The 17,942-nt window shown below is 32.3% G+C and overlaps 1 protein-coding gene across 2 annotated transcripts in view; it reads left to right on the plus strand.

Moving 5' to 3' along the window:
- LOC106122637 (tolloid-like protein 1) overlaps nucleotides 1-17,942 on the plus strand; it is a 41,988-nt gene that overhangs the window by 7,690 nt on the left and 16,356 nt on the right. The window lies entirely within an intron of this gene.

Here is a 17,942-nt window from a genome sequence, read left to right on the forward strand (position 1 = left end):
ACTGTACAGGTATTATAGTGTTTTTTAGTTAATTTAAACTTAAATTACACTGTATTTGAGAAAATTCATAACATTATGTCTTTTATACTTCTAATATAACAATTAGTGATTTTAATTTTAAGGTTTTTCGAAACGTGTCGAATATATCCATTTGGTTTAATAGTTAAAAATTACTACGAGTATGTTTAGATGTTTTAACTGGACTCTTCGAACTTCGAAATCGCGTTTGTACACTATTATATTAGTAATTTCTCTTAAATAAGTTATTCAGTTTTAGATCGAGATGTTACCATTCTATTGTAATTATATGTATATCGGATTTAAACATATATTTGCATATATCCTGTTAAAAAAAGAACGTCAATGTTACGCTTAGATCATGCGCGGTCGCACGCGACCGTGAACACAGTTTCGTGTTACAAGAGGGGCCGGCTAAATGGTTCAGGGGTCATCAAGATCATATGATTCGAAAGTGCTCCAATTTAAGAATATTCCTTCATTTTAAATAATAGGCTCGGTTTCAACTGGTCGAAAGTAATTTAAACACTTTCAACAAAATACCTCTCTCCATTGTCCCTTCCCACAGCCCTTCGCTAAAAGCAGCTATTAAGATCTCGCCGTGCATCTACTTAAGTGGCCCAAAACAAGTTCTAGGTGCTCGAGAATGGAATATTAAATGATGTACTTTATATTTATCACGAGTTGAAATATTGTTGTTTCCAAGAAGGTTATTGCGTGATTTATCGTCCAGACATAATAGACGTAGAGTTACATACGTTACGCATCCACGATGCGAGAATGTTCCCTAAAAACCTGCCTGGATTTCCTATTTATTAATTTCTAAGATCTTCGCCGAAGCGTACTTTTTGCCATCTCGTCTTTCTTTTATCAAGTATATTAAGGATATAAAAGTAACCTAATTTGGACTAAAGTTTAAAAGGGACCAGAAAGAAAATAAAGGAACTAACGACCAACTTTACGATTTACTGATATTTTCGGACCCGGACAGTAAAATTTTACGTCAGCCGGTAATCGTACATTTACGAACGTAAGTTTTGTACAGAGTAATGACCCTGCTACTTATGTTGTTCTCATTATTACGGTAGACATTTATATTTTCACTTTCGAAACAAAAGAACATCTCTCTTATTGCCATTTTTAATTACTTCAATGGTCGTAACACTTTTGACAATTTTATTATCTCTTTTTCCTCAAAGAGATTGTGAGAGTGATAACATGGATCTTTAAAATTCAATATTAATTTTATTATGTGCTTTCAAACTGTGATCACAAGTTTCATATGGAAAGTTAATGCTTAGTTATTTTGTAATATCAAACCGTTTTCCTGAGTGGATTCTCTTGAGTCCTCGAGAGCTTCGCTGTCGTATAGCTTGCTATAGCCTTCGGGAATAAGATCCTTCGGGATATGCATGCGTCCCTTTCTAATACAAGCACGAGTTGATCTGTCTCTTTCTGCCGTAATGGCGAAGCGATCAATAGAAGCTCCGATTCTAAATTCGTTGAAAGCGCTATTTTACGTAGAGATTGTTCACATATCTTTTACTCTGTAATCTTTTAAAGCATTTTTTGATAAAATACATCTTTTGAAAAATCTTCTAGTAAACTCTAGAAAAAATCTAAGTGTTTTTGAATAAAGTTCGTTTTATACTTTGGTGGAATTTTATGAAAGTTTAAAGATTTGTGATGTTCAAATTCACGGCAAATTGAAATCAACATTCGCGAAAAACCGTTTGAGGAAACTTTTACAATAGAAATTATGGGATATTTTATTGCTATAATTCAAAAAATGCTTTTGTCATTTCACGATAGAGCCGTAAAAGAATAATCAATGGTACTCAACTACGCCGACAGATGGCAGTTTCAGATATTTGAGTAGAATTTTATATGGCGATTATTTTCACACTAGCACTCTTGAAACGATTTCTCACGACTTTTAGTGCCTGATTTGAAGTAAACACAGATGCAAATACGTGTTTTATAGAGATTATTTTACTTTGCTTTAAAACCAATCATCTAAATCTATTCCGGACCATGGACCATTTACTCTACGTCGTAGCAAAGTCGTAGCAATTAAATACTAAATTCTAAACATAATTTGTAGCACTCGTCGCTACGTAACTAAGTACGTAGGTATGTAAATCAGTGTTTATTGCGAAGGAAAGTTGGCAACTAGTTGTAATGCGAGGGAGTTGTTTCAATTTCCGGTAGACTGGGACACAAGGCACGTCCGTCTCGCTCCGCCTGTTGCTACGAATTAACTGCGATTTATACTTATTCTATAGAAAAAAACTAAACAGCATTCATCTGACGTTTAACATTTAAGTAGAAAAACAATCTTGTATTATTAATGCAAATATTATGAGGTAGAAATAATTATCTCGTTGCATGCAAAAGCAAAGTTAATTGACAAATAACATTCTTATTTTTTTAATAATTTATAACACAGATAGTACCCAAAATTAAGGGCCAAGTGCGGGCTGGTTGACTTCACACATGTCTTTGAATTCCTTCTCAGGTATGTGCGGGTTGCATCACAATGTTTTCCTTCACCGTACGAAAGTCGGATAAATGTTATGTGAATCGGAAATCAAAAAACACATTGATACATGGCGGGATTCGAACCCAGGACCTGCAGATTGCAAGTCAATTGCTTGACCCCTGAGCCACCGATGACTTTAAAGGAATTGCTTTCCACTATTATATCGATGTTGGTCGCATGTTTATATTCAGATAACGCTGATCCGTCACATTGAAACTCCACTCACGTATTCCTCCCATTACGATAGGAATTCGTGGACGTTTTTAAGCGATTTACGTTCAAAGTTCGTGTTTATTTTACAGCGGAGATTTTAATTTTGTTTCGGTAGTTTATTCATTGTTAAATTTGATCTGGATAATTAATTTGAAAGTGAATAATTTTTCTTAGTTTATTGATTTATATAAAATTCTTTAAGTGTTGGAAACTGTTTGCCAAAACATTATTTGCCGCAGACAGAGTTATTACGGTTACTAAGGGAGCTGCTTAGTACTGGTTAATCTGAGAGGCTCATGCTATTATTTAAGTTACAATAATATCACGCTAACCGTCGGTTTCTGAGACTATTACACTATGTGTTGTATGCTAAGTGATATAACATATACATATCTAGTATCATATATTGAAGAACCAATTACATTGAAAGATGGATCGTATGTGTTAGTAATTTCCTGTTACATTGAGCAGCTGTCGAAGTGTACTGCATCTCGTTAGTGAAAACGTACTTTAATCCGGAAAGTTAAGGTACGTTTTCACTGAAATTCAGCGATGTTGTATTTTATTTCGTATATTGTGTGATTTAATCGAAAATTAGATTCTGATTTATTACATAAGTTACCAGTTACAAAGATTTGATTTAAACATAAACCACACTTATTATAAAAGGTTGTCTTCTAATGCTTAATTTGTCTTTTGTTGTAAAAAAAGGACTTGACAGACAGACGGACGGAAAACAAAGTGATCCTATAAGGTTTCTGTTTTTCTCCTTTCGAGGTACGGAACCCCAAAAACGAATAATATTAGAAGTTAATACTTGTATTGATTAACTTCACCCAGGTTTAACAGTATGTCAGATGTGTTACATATTATTCCATTAAGAATGCTTCCATGGATAGTTTTTCCAACTGTTATTTTTCGAGATAGCAAACGTTTCGTACGAATATTTTTTTTAATAAACGAAGCCTAATATTTGTCGATATATCTCGCTGTTATTGATGTTTCCCTTGTGTTTACATAGTATTGTGTTCCTAAATAAAGTTTTTTATTGCTGAACAAAAACATATTGTAACCTCGGTTTTTGGAATAGAGGTTTAGTTCATGGTGTTCTCTCTTTACATTATTTTCAATATCTTTGAAAATATACCGTTCTAAATATAAAATCGATAAAGATATTATTTTTGTTCTATTATAAATGTTAGAATTGAGAGCTTAAATATTGTAATTTATATAAATGGTGTATCAATTTAATAGAAAAAGCGACGTATTTTATATTTTGTTGACTCATTGTGATATTATTCGGGTCTTGATTAAAATCCGCCCGACCCATAGTCGTTTATACAAATATGCTTCGTTCTTATATTTTATTATTTACTTCATATTAAATTAATAAGGGTAAGGAAAAAATATTTTATATATTGTAACATCTGTTTATGTTATAAATTTATTTTGATTCAATTTCTAATGATACTGTCATTAGAGATAATAAATTTTCAGATAATAAATTCAAAATTTAATTATAATTAATCTTTGTTAAATGATTTTAATGTTTGGTTGATCACACATATATCTCTCTCACATCTTAACAATCATGTTCAAAAGATATCGGATCATTTGCTTTAAAAAAATTCTTTCGCACCATTTTAAAAATATATGTTCTGTCGATAAGCGTTCATCCCCCTTTACGCATTTCCAGGCTCATTTCGCTTTCATAAACAAGGATATTGCGAACTATTTAGAGTCATAGGAGTCGAAGGCTTATCTCTTTTCATTCGACGTCTGCGATTGGAGAAATCCCGGCAGACAGCGGGGCGGAGGCTTTCCGTAGGCGAAAGCTACCTCAGTAGTCAGCCAGAGTTTACGAAGTTAACACGTACGATTACTGCGTTGTACGCGTGGGCGGGAAATTAAAATTGTGCTTATAACAACATTAAAAATATCTAAATAGTGGTTTGACACGTAATTAAATGTTTTATAAATATAATATATTATAAAATAATGGTAGAATAATAAATGTTAATATAATAGTGGTTGATACGTAGTTAAAAATATTTGCTTAGTGGTTGAAGTGTTTTTTTTTTAATTTTAACTTTAATAACGTGGTTGTGTGTTGAAATATAGTTCAAGTATTTGTTTATTTAGTTTATAATTAAGCTTAAGTATTTAATATTGAAGTAAGAATTATAAAATATTTATTTTAACTTGAAGGTAAAATCAAATTGATGTTTTTACAATGCCGGTTTTTAGCTCTTTTTTTATTTTATTTTTCGATTGACAATTTATTTAAATTATCGTTTTAAAACAGTCGTCATTTGTTCCCTGGTTTATTTTTTTTATTAAGTAACATTAATAGTAATTTCGTACAGTCTAGTTTATTTGAATTCTCTCTGTCCTTTTCATAATCTATATATATAAAAGAAATTCGTGTTAGTTACACTATTTATAACTCAAGAACGGCTTTACTGGTATGGCTGAAAATTGGTGAGGATGTAGCTTAGAGCCAGGAGACGGACATAGGATACTATTTATTCATTTGTTTTTCGAATTTATGCCTTGAAGAGTTGCTATTTAACTTACTAATATTATAAATGCGAATGTTTAGATGGATGTAAGGTGAAAGGATGGATGGGTGGGCTACACTAATTAAGTTTTTATATATCCACGCGGACGGAGTCGCAGGCGACAGCTTTTTTAATATAGTATACAAACGCATACGTTAGTTATAGTACAAGATAATTTCTAAAGTATACATTTACATACTTTGTTCAATTATTACGAGTTACAATATATAAAGTTTTTATAAGCCACATATAAGAACTTTTTCGTAGAAGTACTGCGTCGCTCTTTCCTCCAATATTTAATATGTTTTATCGATAACAAAAGATTAGCAGCTGACGCCTTTTTAATAATGCAATAACCTTTTTTTATAAGAACAGCTGTTGCTACACAATGAGATAAGTTTCAGAGTATTAGGATCAACAACTTTACGCGGGTTTTCATTGTCATAAAACATGTTCAAAATAAAGACATATTCACATCATCACATCTTTCTCAATGTTTAAAAAACAATAGTAGAATCACATTTAATCTTACTAATATTATAAATGCGAATGTTTAAATGGATGGATGTTTGTTTGAAAGTATCTCCGGAACAGCTGAACGTATTTTGATGAAATTTGACACACATAGATTACTTATTAAGTTTTTTTTTAATTCCGCGCGGAAGGAGTCGTGTACGACAGCCAGGTTTTTAATAAACGCGGTAAAGTCATTCTGTAGGCCAGTATTTCCATTGAAATAGTCCTAGGATCTGTTCTGTCGTTACTTATTTATATTATACAAATTACTTCGAGGTCTTGGTAACAAATATTACTTTTTAAGGAACATTTAAATTGAAATTACCTTTTCTCAGTTTGTTCCGCGCATCCATTTCTTTTTGCTCGATGAAAAAGTTTTATTCGCAAATGAAAAAGGAATGTTTACCTGCCTTTTGTAATATAACTTGTACAGTTTCCTTCCTTCGAGATACTGTGTAATTTCATTTCGTTTTTATATTTCAGTACAGATACAAGAAATAAAAAAAAATCAATTATTTTAGATTTATTACAAAATGAAACATTATTTTCTATTATTCATTAAGTTCTTTGGTCTTAATACGATAGTATATGTTGTTGTATGTCGTTTTGCTACTCTTTATACCCTTTTTTCTTGGTATTAATTTAATTATTAACCCATGTTTGTTATAAAAATTATTATTATAATACAGAAAATGTAATTAATTGAATTTCCTTCCAAAGGGCTAATAAACACAAGTGTAGCGAGATTTATTTCCCTCGCCCCATTATTTACAGCGACACCTAACCTAGAGGGCACTCGTGCCGGAGGGCGCGTCCCTCCCTTCCTCTCCTATCTCAACTGTTCAACTAATGAGTCCGCAGATAAAGAGGTTAACGAAAAGATGAGTGCTTTTATTATGCTCGAAAAAATGCTGCCATTTCATTTTTAGTAGCTTTATTCCCAAATATTCTGGTGTCCATGACGTTGTATATTTTATAAACCATATTAATCATACTATATTATAAATGCGAATGGATGGATGGATGATTGTTTGAAGGTATCTCCAGAACGGCTGAACGGATCTCGATGAAATTTAGGATACATATACGAGTAGAACATAGTCTGGAAGAACACGCAGGCTATTAATTGTGTTTGTGTTTAATTCCGCGCAGACGGAGTCGCGGGCGACAGCTAGTTTATACTAATATTATAGACAGTAAAGATTTGATCATTTGTTTGTATAGAATACGCTTCAAATCTACTTTATGTTGCTTTCATTGTTGATAAGCTTCACTATCCCCTGATGATATAGGCTATTTTTTTGTTGGTTAAAATCTTTTTTAAATATCGTTCGGACGAAGTCGCGGTTAACTGCCAGTAAGTTATATATTAAAATACATATTTTTAATAACATTTTTCAAATTCAAAATTATAATACGGTAGAATTCTTCTCGAGTCCTCCCAAAGCACCGCTTTCCTCGTTTTCCTGGATTTACTGGATAACCCTGGTCTTCAATTACACATTCTCAACTTTTTCTTGCGTCAGTAAGGATTAATGACAGTGTGGCGTAGTGGCTACGATAGTAGAGTTATTTTTCCAAGTAAAATGGGGGAGGCGTGACGCTGAGTTATTTTGCTACTTATTGTAGTCGAGTGGTAAAGCCCTTTCTAGATACGACATAAATTGGTTATGTTACGAGATTTTTTTTACTAGAAAACGCACTTTATATGATTCATCCTTTGAAAGATGTAAATTATACGTTTTAGATATTTGACCTTGTAGCAACTTTGTTTCTTTTTTTTTTATTCTCAGCAACCAGTTGTTGCCATATTATGTTATCTGTAAAATAGAGTATATAAAAATGCCAATAAAGTGTGTCACTCTTTGCTTTTTTCATTTTATGGTAATTGGCTTTATCTGTTTTATTCTAATGATTTTTTAATCTGTGTAATTTTAGATTTGTGACATTTTATCACTATCTTTTGTTTTATAATTTGTTATTTATGTTTTAGTTTTAATGTATTGACACTAGGGTTGGTACAAATCACCAAAATTACGCAATATTAAATTGGACTCAACAAAATACTTGAGATTATGACGTCAGATTGAATCAAAAGTGTGGAGGTGCCGAGGGAGTGATACGTTTTCTGTGACGTAATTGATAGTCGACTGTGATTTTCTTCACAAACTTTTTGATATTCTATCATTCACTTAGGAAGAATTGAGTTATAAGAAGTGAATTTTATCATGAAAGAAGAATTTTTGCGAGCATTTTTTTGTCGATAAGGATTTTTTAAATTTGTATTACAAGTGAAATCTTTATACTTTTTTAAAATGTTTTTCTCGTAAAATATACGATGAAAGAAACTGAATAAACGAGGGACAAAATTCAAATATTACGTCATATGTGATTCTTAGCGAGGTTTTATTCATATATCGAGGTTAAGTCAGGCGTAGTATTAAGAGGCTTACCCGGGATTGCCTGAGAAAGGACTGACTGCTTTTATTATTTTATTTCAATTACACTGGAAAACACTGAATAAAAATATAGTAAAATAAAATTAAAATTAATAAACCTTGGAAAATGTCTTTCAAAACCTACGTATACTGTAGAATATGAACTTGTGAAAGTATAATATAATATATTAAAAACAAATTTTTCAATTGGATGAAATGACAAACTTTATTTTTTCTAAAATATCCGTTACGAGAAGATTATTACGTTATTTTTTGTACATTAGATTGTTATCCTTATTGTCTAAGACCAATTAGGTTTTAATTGCTATCCGGTTAGGTTTTTTTGTTTTACAAATAAAATTGCGTTTGGCTAATTTAATGGCAACACCGACCACGCGTTCGATTTGACGCAATATTTCGTTAATTTCAAATGATTGTAATTTTACAACCAACCACTTTTTAATTTGTGATCTCGTTATAATGACCACAATTTTATATTAACGAGGAATGTGTACGGATTGTGTGTAAGAGGATATTAGAAACAAGGAATTAAATTTAGAAACGGCTGATAGAGCGGAATGAAAGAGTGTACTATGCCTACTTTCCATAGAGATACAGGAAACAGAACATCCTGTATTTTACAAAAAAAAGATGGAGGTTATTTTGATAGATTTTTTTTTCATATAATAAAATAAAAGGTCATATAAATGGGTCACCATAATATTTTCCTTCAATACGATTTTGTTAGTACACTTTTATGAGGGTATTCCCTTAAAGCTATTAAACCTTTGTGTATTTGAAGGAATTGATCGATCGACTCTGTTCTTATTATTATATCAAATTGTACGCAATAGAGAAATATTGGATCGAAGAAAATGAGATTTTATAATCCGATAACAATCCTACTTAGAGAGGGAACAATTAAAGTCGTCTATGTATTTTTTGTTCGATAGTTAATTGAAACAAATTACTGCCTATTCATTTTAAATTACTGAAAAACCAGCCTAAAATCTATTCCCATGTTATAGTTATATAGTGGTCACACTTCTTGTTACTTTGCCGTGCGTCCAGTGCGTTTGGTGTGGGCCAAAGAACGCGTACCATCTTATTAATATTATAAATGCGAATGTTTACTTGAAGGTATTAACGGAACGGCTGGATGGATCTCACTAAAATTTGGCATGGATGTAGAATATAGTCTGGAGAACAATGGCGACCTATTAAGTTTTTAGTAAGTAGTAAGGAGTCGCGGGCGACAGCTAGTTAGGGATATTGTTCAGATCAATGGTTACAATCTATCTTTGTAAATGGGATTATTAATCGATATAATTATTATTGCTTTGCTTGTGTCACATTACAATGCCTCATTGGACATTTGACGCGTACTAAATGTATGCCATTAATTTATGTCAGTTGATGTTTGATTTCATAATTACATGCACTAGTATAGTTTGTATACAGTTGCAAAATCATTGCCTCATCACGAAATATTGAAACAATATGAAAAACATTTATCTTGCTACTTAAACTTACTAATATTATAAATGCGAATGTTTAGATCTCCGGAACACATAGGCTATTTATTAAGTTTTTTTTTAAAATCCGCGCTGACGGAATCGCGGGCGACAACTGGTTTAAAATAACAAAACATCTGAAATTGGAAACCATACTACTTAGTACTTAGTAGTAAAGTTGATTATTACTCTCAGAGAAATATATTTATCATTCATTTAAAAGGAAATGATTGGGAACGTGTCTATCATTCAATCATTCGGTCATCCGTTTTCGGCTTAATTGAGAATGACCGTAGAACTGATAATAGCAGTAATTACTTTCATACGGCGAGCCTCGATACAACTTTATGGTTTAGGTCTGCCAATTAACTTTACCGGGTTTAATTAAGAAATGGTGTGGACGTACTGTGAAATGCCCGGTCGAATATTTTTACGGTTGCTATTGATGTCAATGATATAAAGACCGTGTCTTTTTTATACTTAAAAGAATAGGAAAACTAGATTTCGTGTCACTTTGTGTTGTAACAAAGTTGTGTAGTTGCAAACCAGGCTAATTGTTACTACTGTAAAAAGCAGTCTTCTTAAAACTTTAAATAGTATTTGAAATAAGCGTAAACGTAATCAGCGCTTCTACAATTGCATATGTCTATGGTCAGCAGTCTGTTCGCCATTTCGGCGACTTGAAATGGCCGCTTGCTCGTTTGCCAACATAAAAATAAGGATGCTAACTCTTTCATGATATCATGATGAAACGTTTAGTCTTTAACTCTCCCTACGTTAACAAGTTCATTTGTTTCTATTACCAAAGTAATGTCTAGTATAGACTATACCCATAGATATACCATAGAGAATGAATTCGAAAACAATGGAAACCGTTAGTGAGTTTTTGGCCACAACTGGATTCCGATTAAATTTTCGTGCGGTTGCCCCTCAAAAGGCCGCGGCTCGTAATTCCTGCTCTCCATTGTCTTTCATTTTCTGTCCCCTTTAGTTCATTGATTTTCTCTCTGCGTTGGCGCGAAAATTCACGCCTTGATGAAGTTCTCGTTAAAGCTCTTTGAGTGACTTATACTTATAACCTTAATGATGTCACGCATTGCATGTCAAAAGTCAGTTTTGAACATTTTTATAACGTAAATAGCAAAGTTATTCTATTTTTATCTAGATTACTATTGTAAAGAGAAAATAAGTATCTCTCGCAGTGACTACAAATAAGTAGATGTAAAATATTACAAATACTGGCAGTCACGAACGACTTCGTCAACGAAGAATTAAAAAAAATCCTATGCTTTGCCCGCTTACATCACCTTCAAATCAAAGTCCCGCCAAAATCCGTCCAGCTGCTCCAGAGATTACCCGCACAAACGCGGCCTTGCGGACAGACATAGAGACATTCAAAAAATTATAAAAATTGTTTTTCGTTATCAACTCAAATACATCATGTGCACAAAATATGCATTTTTTCTCGATATTACAAACAAAAACTTCAATTTTATTAATATGTGCAGATGTTTATTATAAAATTGAAATATTCTGACATCCTAATTAAGTAGCATAAGGTTCGTTAGAGATGAATAGCATCCTCAGTAATTTAAATAAGCAAGGTACCTTCCTTACGTTTCATTACGTATTTTATTCAATTCACGATACTAATTAAGAGGTAACACAACACGGAGTGCTTTCAACATACTCATGTTTTTGTGCTTACATTTTCTCGGTTTTTATAATTAAAACACGTGTTAATTCATTCGAAAAGAAACGTCATTAGATATTTATTAAGAGAAAAACTTTTCTAATACGAAAGACTGCATTAGGTGGCCAGTTATTTCTTTATCTTATAGCTAAAATATTTTTTTACTATTATTACATTTACCTCAAGTAAATGGCCAGTCATATTGAAAACCCGACATTTATAATAGTTTATAAGACATGAGGGCAATTTTTTCTAATTTGCTTTAAAAACTTTGAAATATAATAAATAATAAAAGATATCATCAATCATTATTTTGATGCGATCATTTAAAACCTTGGGGAAATTAAAATAGCTGGCAGAAAACGCAGAAAATCTTCAGACATTTCTCATTCACGGTCGAAGAAGTTTTAATCTCGTGGTGTATTCAGGGCGCGCCTACACTACGAAGTGTGAACTACTGAAGCCATTTACATGCAAGACTGGCTTTCATTGTACTTCAGTAACATTGATGCTCTTAGATTAGTCATATTATATTCAGAGATAAAAATTAGTTATCTAGTCTAGTCTTTTGTTTTTAAATCATAATATTAGTTGTGTCTGTACGTAAAGACGTTTTTGTTTAGTACATTTTTTAAATGCTCAACAATACGCGAAAACAAAAGTAAATACGTAAAAAAGTGATTAATTAAAAAAAAAACAAATAAAACAGAAAAAGAAAGTGCCAGTAAAAGACAATATAAATTAAGGTGCCAAAATGCTGACTGAAATTGAGGTGCCAGAATACAAAAATAAAGTGCAGTGAGGGCCCGGCCCCTCACGTCAAGATAAGCGGGCGCGTGGTTGCGGCGACGCTGACTGCGGCGCGCGCTTGCGCCGGCGCCAAGCTGGGCGAACACGCGGCCATGCTCGCGGTGGCCATTTGCTGCATATTGGTGCTTCTCCTCGTCTTCATCGTCCTCATCATCGTGGTGGGACAGAACGTCGAGGCTAAGGGCGGCTCCTAGCGGTATAAAGGTAAATTGTAATAGTCAAATGTCGATAATCCACAGCCCTCATGTATTAAAAACATATTGATGTTTTTGTTATTTCAAAGAAAATAAGTGTGTCTTTAGTAAAAAATCGGTGATATTGGTTATTGTTTCGAATGTGTGTAATCTCCTCAAGAGGATTGAAGTCGACCGGATTGTAATTATATATTTATAAATCTATTTAAAAAAAAAAAAAAATTATTTTACTATGTAGTTTTGTTATGTAGGCAGTTTTTTCAATTAGTGTAATTAAGTTTGAAAGAACGAGTCAACAAAATTACGATTAAAAGTTAATACACACTTATATGGATATACATAATTCAATAAAAACAAATGCAACTCATTAGAACAGAAATATACAAGAACAATGCCATCCGAACAAACTTATCTCGTGTTCAATGAAGTGTAGCATTCTAATGAGAAATTTGTGAACAGTGGTTGCGAATAGTGGTACAAACTATTGGAGTGAACGACATATATGAACGAACGAGTAGTTAAAGAATTGTTCATCGTTCAGTCTTTAAAGAGAGTCAGTGTAGCGTGAGAGATGCAGCTCTCACTTTTTTTTAACATACCAGAGGCAAATCGTTCGGTTTATTTCGTATTCTTAATGATTCACAATATTAATACTGAGAGTTTCCACCACTGAAATATTTGTAAAAACATAGTGTCATCCCACTCATTGCCTTTGATAAAACAGAGATAGCACCTTTTTTATGGAGGTGGAATGCTTTTACGGGTAAAACATATCGGGCTTATAACCTTCTAATAAATCTTTTAAATGACGAAACGATTAAAAGCCAGTATCTCAACATATTAATATATGTTGTAAGAATAATATAAAGAACTATAAACAAGATGTTGTAGACCTGTAGAGTCGATAACGTTTATACAATTTACCCAAATTGACAATTAATTGGAACGCACTTGAAAATAAAAGAATAACAAAATGCCTCTGTTGGTGATCGTTAATCGGAACACGGACGTCATATTTTAATTACAACAAAATAGTTATAAAAACTTTAAAAATTAAAATCATTCAAGTAACTATGTTGACAATTCAATTTGCTTTAAACGCGTGTTAGTTTGAAACAAAAGTAAATACCAAAGTACACAAAGACAAATTGAAATTCAACGAAGAAGCGGATTCTCTTCGTTGAATTTCTTTTTGGTCTTGAGATTTAATATTGTCTCCTAGAGGTTTTAAGGTAAAATGTACTAGCGTGTAGTTTAAAGTTTTATTGTGTGACGTCACGGAGACAGCGTACTCCGCAAATTTGTGAAGCTTTAAAACTATTTGTTTTGTAACATTTTTGCAGTTTAACTTGTTTACATTTTAGTGTAGTATTTTGATGTACTACATGCAAGCATTTTAAATGCTGATATCCATCAGTTTATCTTAACTATAAGGTTTAATTAATCTTAGTTAGTATCCAGTTAATTCGTTGTAAAATGTAGCTTTCATGTACTATGTTAAACAAAAGTAATTTATATTAAAGTATTAAATATTAAGTTACCGTCGTCATATTTAGTTATAAAGTCATATTTATGGCCTAAATCGTTGATTTCTCACACCAAAAATTCTCTATAAAACATATCGTCATCCTTGTCATTATCTTTGATAAAACAGAGATAACAATATGTTTTAAACGGGAATTTTGGTCTCAGAAATCCATAGTTAAAGGATCATAAAGAATCCTAAGTTGCTTATATATACACGATTTATACGTACATTTATATATAACATACATGTATATTACATTCATGACAAAGGGCGCGTAAAAAATGCTTCCGTTGAGGGGTGATGCTAAGCCTGGTTTTTAAGCTTAGACTACACTTATACATACTTTAAAAGTACTTATCGAATATAAAGCTGTATATAACAGATTATACAAACGTATACTCACAGGGGGCTTATGTATTTAGCTATATATTTATGTATGTATCATTTCGCAGCTTAGACAGGCTTAGTAAGACTTCTCAGGTCATCGATCGATTTGTGAGGACTTTTTATATACTGATCGATGTTTATTTATTTAGTAATATATTGTAAGTTTCTTTTCATTTATTTCGTAACGCATTTTCAATGTTCCTTTCTTTCTTTTCGACATTGTAAAACATTGAATTGGATTGTGGATTGCCACAGGCTTTATTAAAAACAAAGAAAGCCACAATTGGCTACGGATATGTAACTGAAGACGGATATAATCGAACCTGGATAAGAAATAGTCCAAGGGACCGCAATATTTTTCTTGCATATCCAGGTTCGTGTGTACAACGTAAAGTTTCCAGAATTTTCTTTTAAAAATTATTTTATTATCCTAATCATTGTACTAAATCTTTTACATCTGTGACGAAAATCAAAATACATTGTTCTAAACCAGTGGTTCCCATACTTATTTTGTCTACTGCCCACTTTGAGAATATAATTTTTTTTAGCGCCCCCATATTTTCAATTACTTAAAAACCACTATAACTTCAAATTAAATTAATTAATTATTGTGACCTTTATACGTATATTTACGGAGAATTCTAAACGAAACTTTCACTATAACCCGCAACTTGAGACCTGCAGCGCCCACTAGGGGGCGTTATCGCCCACTTTGGGAAAGACTGTTCTAAATGCTTCTATGATATTATCTCTATTAATTCCCGTAATCATAACAAAGTGTCGCCACCAGCTGCGGTCAGAATTGAGCGTAACGAGCATATTTGCATACCTACACCAATTAAGTACATTTGAATTTGAATTACATTAGTGTTAAGGGTTTGATGTATGTAATTCTAATATTGCTACTATTATTATACATAGGCGATTATTCAATATTTTTTTTATATCATTAGGTGCCAAACGAGCGAGCGATCACCTGAAATCGCTGAAATAGCGAAGTGATCGTTGCCCATAGACATACATAGTAGTACATAGTAGTTAAGCGCCAAGCTTTGAATCTATGGGTCCAGGTTCGAAGGTGACATCTAGTGTCGTCTTTTGAAAACATTTTCTTTTTCCTTCAAAGGGGCATTTCAAAATGTTAATAATCTCTTTTATAAGTCTAAGAGGGTTGGAAAGTTTTTTTTTTTTAAGAAATCTGAAAGTAAAATATCCGCCCTAACTAACAGATCCTCCAAGATCGAGATAAAATATCTCGTTAACTCTCCCGTTTTTTAAATTAAGTACACTGCCCTGGAATTATCTTTCTAAATTATTTTTGTGGACTTTTGGACATTTTAAGGTATATCATTTTGATAATAGACATTAAAGGAAGAAAATTAAATAAAGAAGCGCCAAATACAATGAATTTGACAGACATTTTTTACCTGACAGAAAATAAGTAATATTTTCAAACTTTGCGTAGTACATAAGTTCTTTAATTAATCGCATGTTGTTTTATATAGTTTATTTATATCGATACATATAACACGTGGAATGTATTACACATGTGAAATACTCGTTAGTATATAATCTTGTTGAACCTAAAACCACATTAAACGCACCCTCGTTGCTTTGATGTTACTTTCTCTTGTGTTTTGTTTGTGACGTGTTTTGTTTCAGAGTTCAATGTTCGCACAGCTTCCAAATAATTTACTATTTAATAATTGTTATCTATTTATTAATTCTTTAAAGTCGAATTAATTTTAAAAGTACTAAGTACTAGCACTAAAACAGGCGCTTAGTCTTTGAATCGATATTTAGGGAGTTCTTTATTGTGTTTTGTTAATACAGTCTTTCATACTCATAGTTATTAATTGCTAACGAAATGAACACATTAGTATAAATCTATACAAATGTAATGTTTATGTACTCAAGAAATGACTGATTACGGCCATCATCATCAGCTCACCATACGTCCCCACCGAGGGGCTCGGAGCCCACCCTAAGTTAAGGGTGTTTAGTCAACCACGCTGGCCAAGTGCGGGTTGGTTGACTTCATACATATTGAATTTCTTCTCAGATATGTGCAGGTTGCATCACGATGTTACGGCCATAGATAATAAAAATTTTGACACAGCGCAACGACAAGACTATACAATTGATGAATATTTTTAATTATTTAATATATGAATAACAACGACTTACCGTGGGCTTCTGAGACCAAATTCTCCGTTTAAAATATATTGTTATCTGTTTTGTCAAGGGAAGACATGTTTTATACAGAGCTTTTTATCTCAGAAACCAAGGGGTTACAGAAGCAATATTATTTTCGATTCGAAATAGCGTTCAATTTTTGTTAGTAAACATGTATTGTGATCGCTTGATATCGCGATGCGAGCACGTATTTCCTATTTAAACAACAATTTCAATTTGCAAAGTCAATTTGGCATTGAGTGTGTTGTGAATTCAATGCTACGGTAAATTTGCTTCGAAAGCTTATTTTCATTGCTTTTATCTGTTTACGGTATGAATAATGTTATACCTATGTAGAGATATTATAGAAATCTTCTACATGTTAACTAGAACTGTGTCACAAATTGATTCGTTCCAGCAATTTCTTTAAAATGCATATAAAGTGTTCACGTATTAATATAACTATACATCTTACTAATGTTATAAATGCGAAAGTTTAAATAGATGGATGTTTGTTTGAAGATATCGGCAGAAAGGCTCAATGGATGTTTATGAAATTTGGCATAGATGTAGAACATAGTCTGGAAGAACACACAGCTAGCTTTTGTATAATTTAAAAGAAATATATTTGATTCTCTAACACCTCATAATTTATTTATGTATTTATTAGTTTCGCTGATAAAATACTTTATTGATAAAAATATACAAACTAAATTTTAAAAACATATGAACATTTTATATTTCGAGTTAGAGATATGAAGTGTTTAAGATACGAAACAGCCGGTACGTTCTGTGAGCAATCGTAAACACGGACAAGCTCTGCATCTGGTTTTTGCTATAAATTAACATTATATTGTTATAAACACTCAACATAGAATGCGGAATGATCTCTAGAATTGAGCTGTACTGTATATATTTTTTTTAAATTACAAATCTATTACGTACGCGCGTAACATTTTCCATATTGACACAATGTAAATAGCGCCAATAGCCTAATGGTTAAAGGAACGTATTTCTATTCACGTGGTAGGTTTGATACCCGTTATTCGTTGGGTAACGTGAACCTGACCATTCTGGAACTCTTGTAGTCTGCTGATCTATTTCTACTACAACTTTATCTTCCACCATCACAAACTTCCACTTGCGAATTTTATGGACAAATTTACAGCTTAGTTGAAATGGTTGTGTTTAAATTAAAAAAAAAACTCTCAATAATACGATGATACATTGTTTAAAATCTATCTAGAATCAATCTTCAGGATCGATAACATAGTATACAAAAGAAATTTAAAGAGTTGACGCGTCTTCTGATAGCCACTTTAACCAAGGCTATGCCGAGCTATTGTAGACCGT

The sequence above is a fragment of the Papilio xuthus genome, unplaced genomic scaffold, assembly GCF_000836235.2.
Source record: "Papilio xuthus unplaced genomic scaffold, Pxut_1.1 DF826923.1, whole genome shotgun sequence".
Classification (NCBI taxonomy): Eukaryota; Metazoa; Arthropoda; class Insecta; order Lepidoptera; family Papilionidae; genus Papilio; species Papilio xuthus.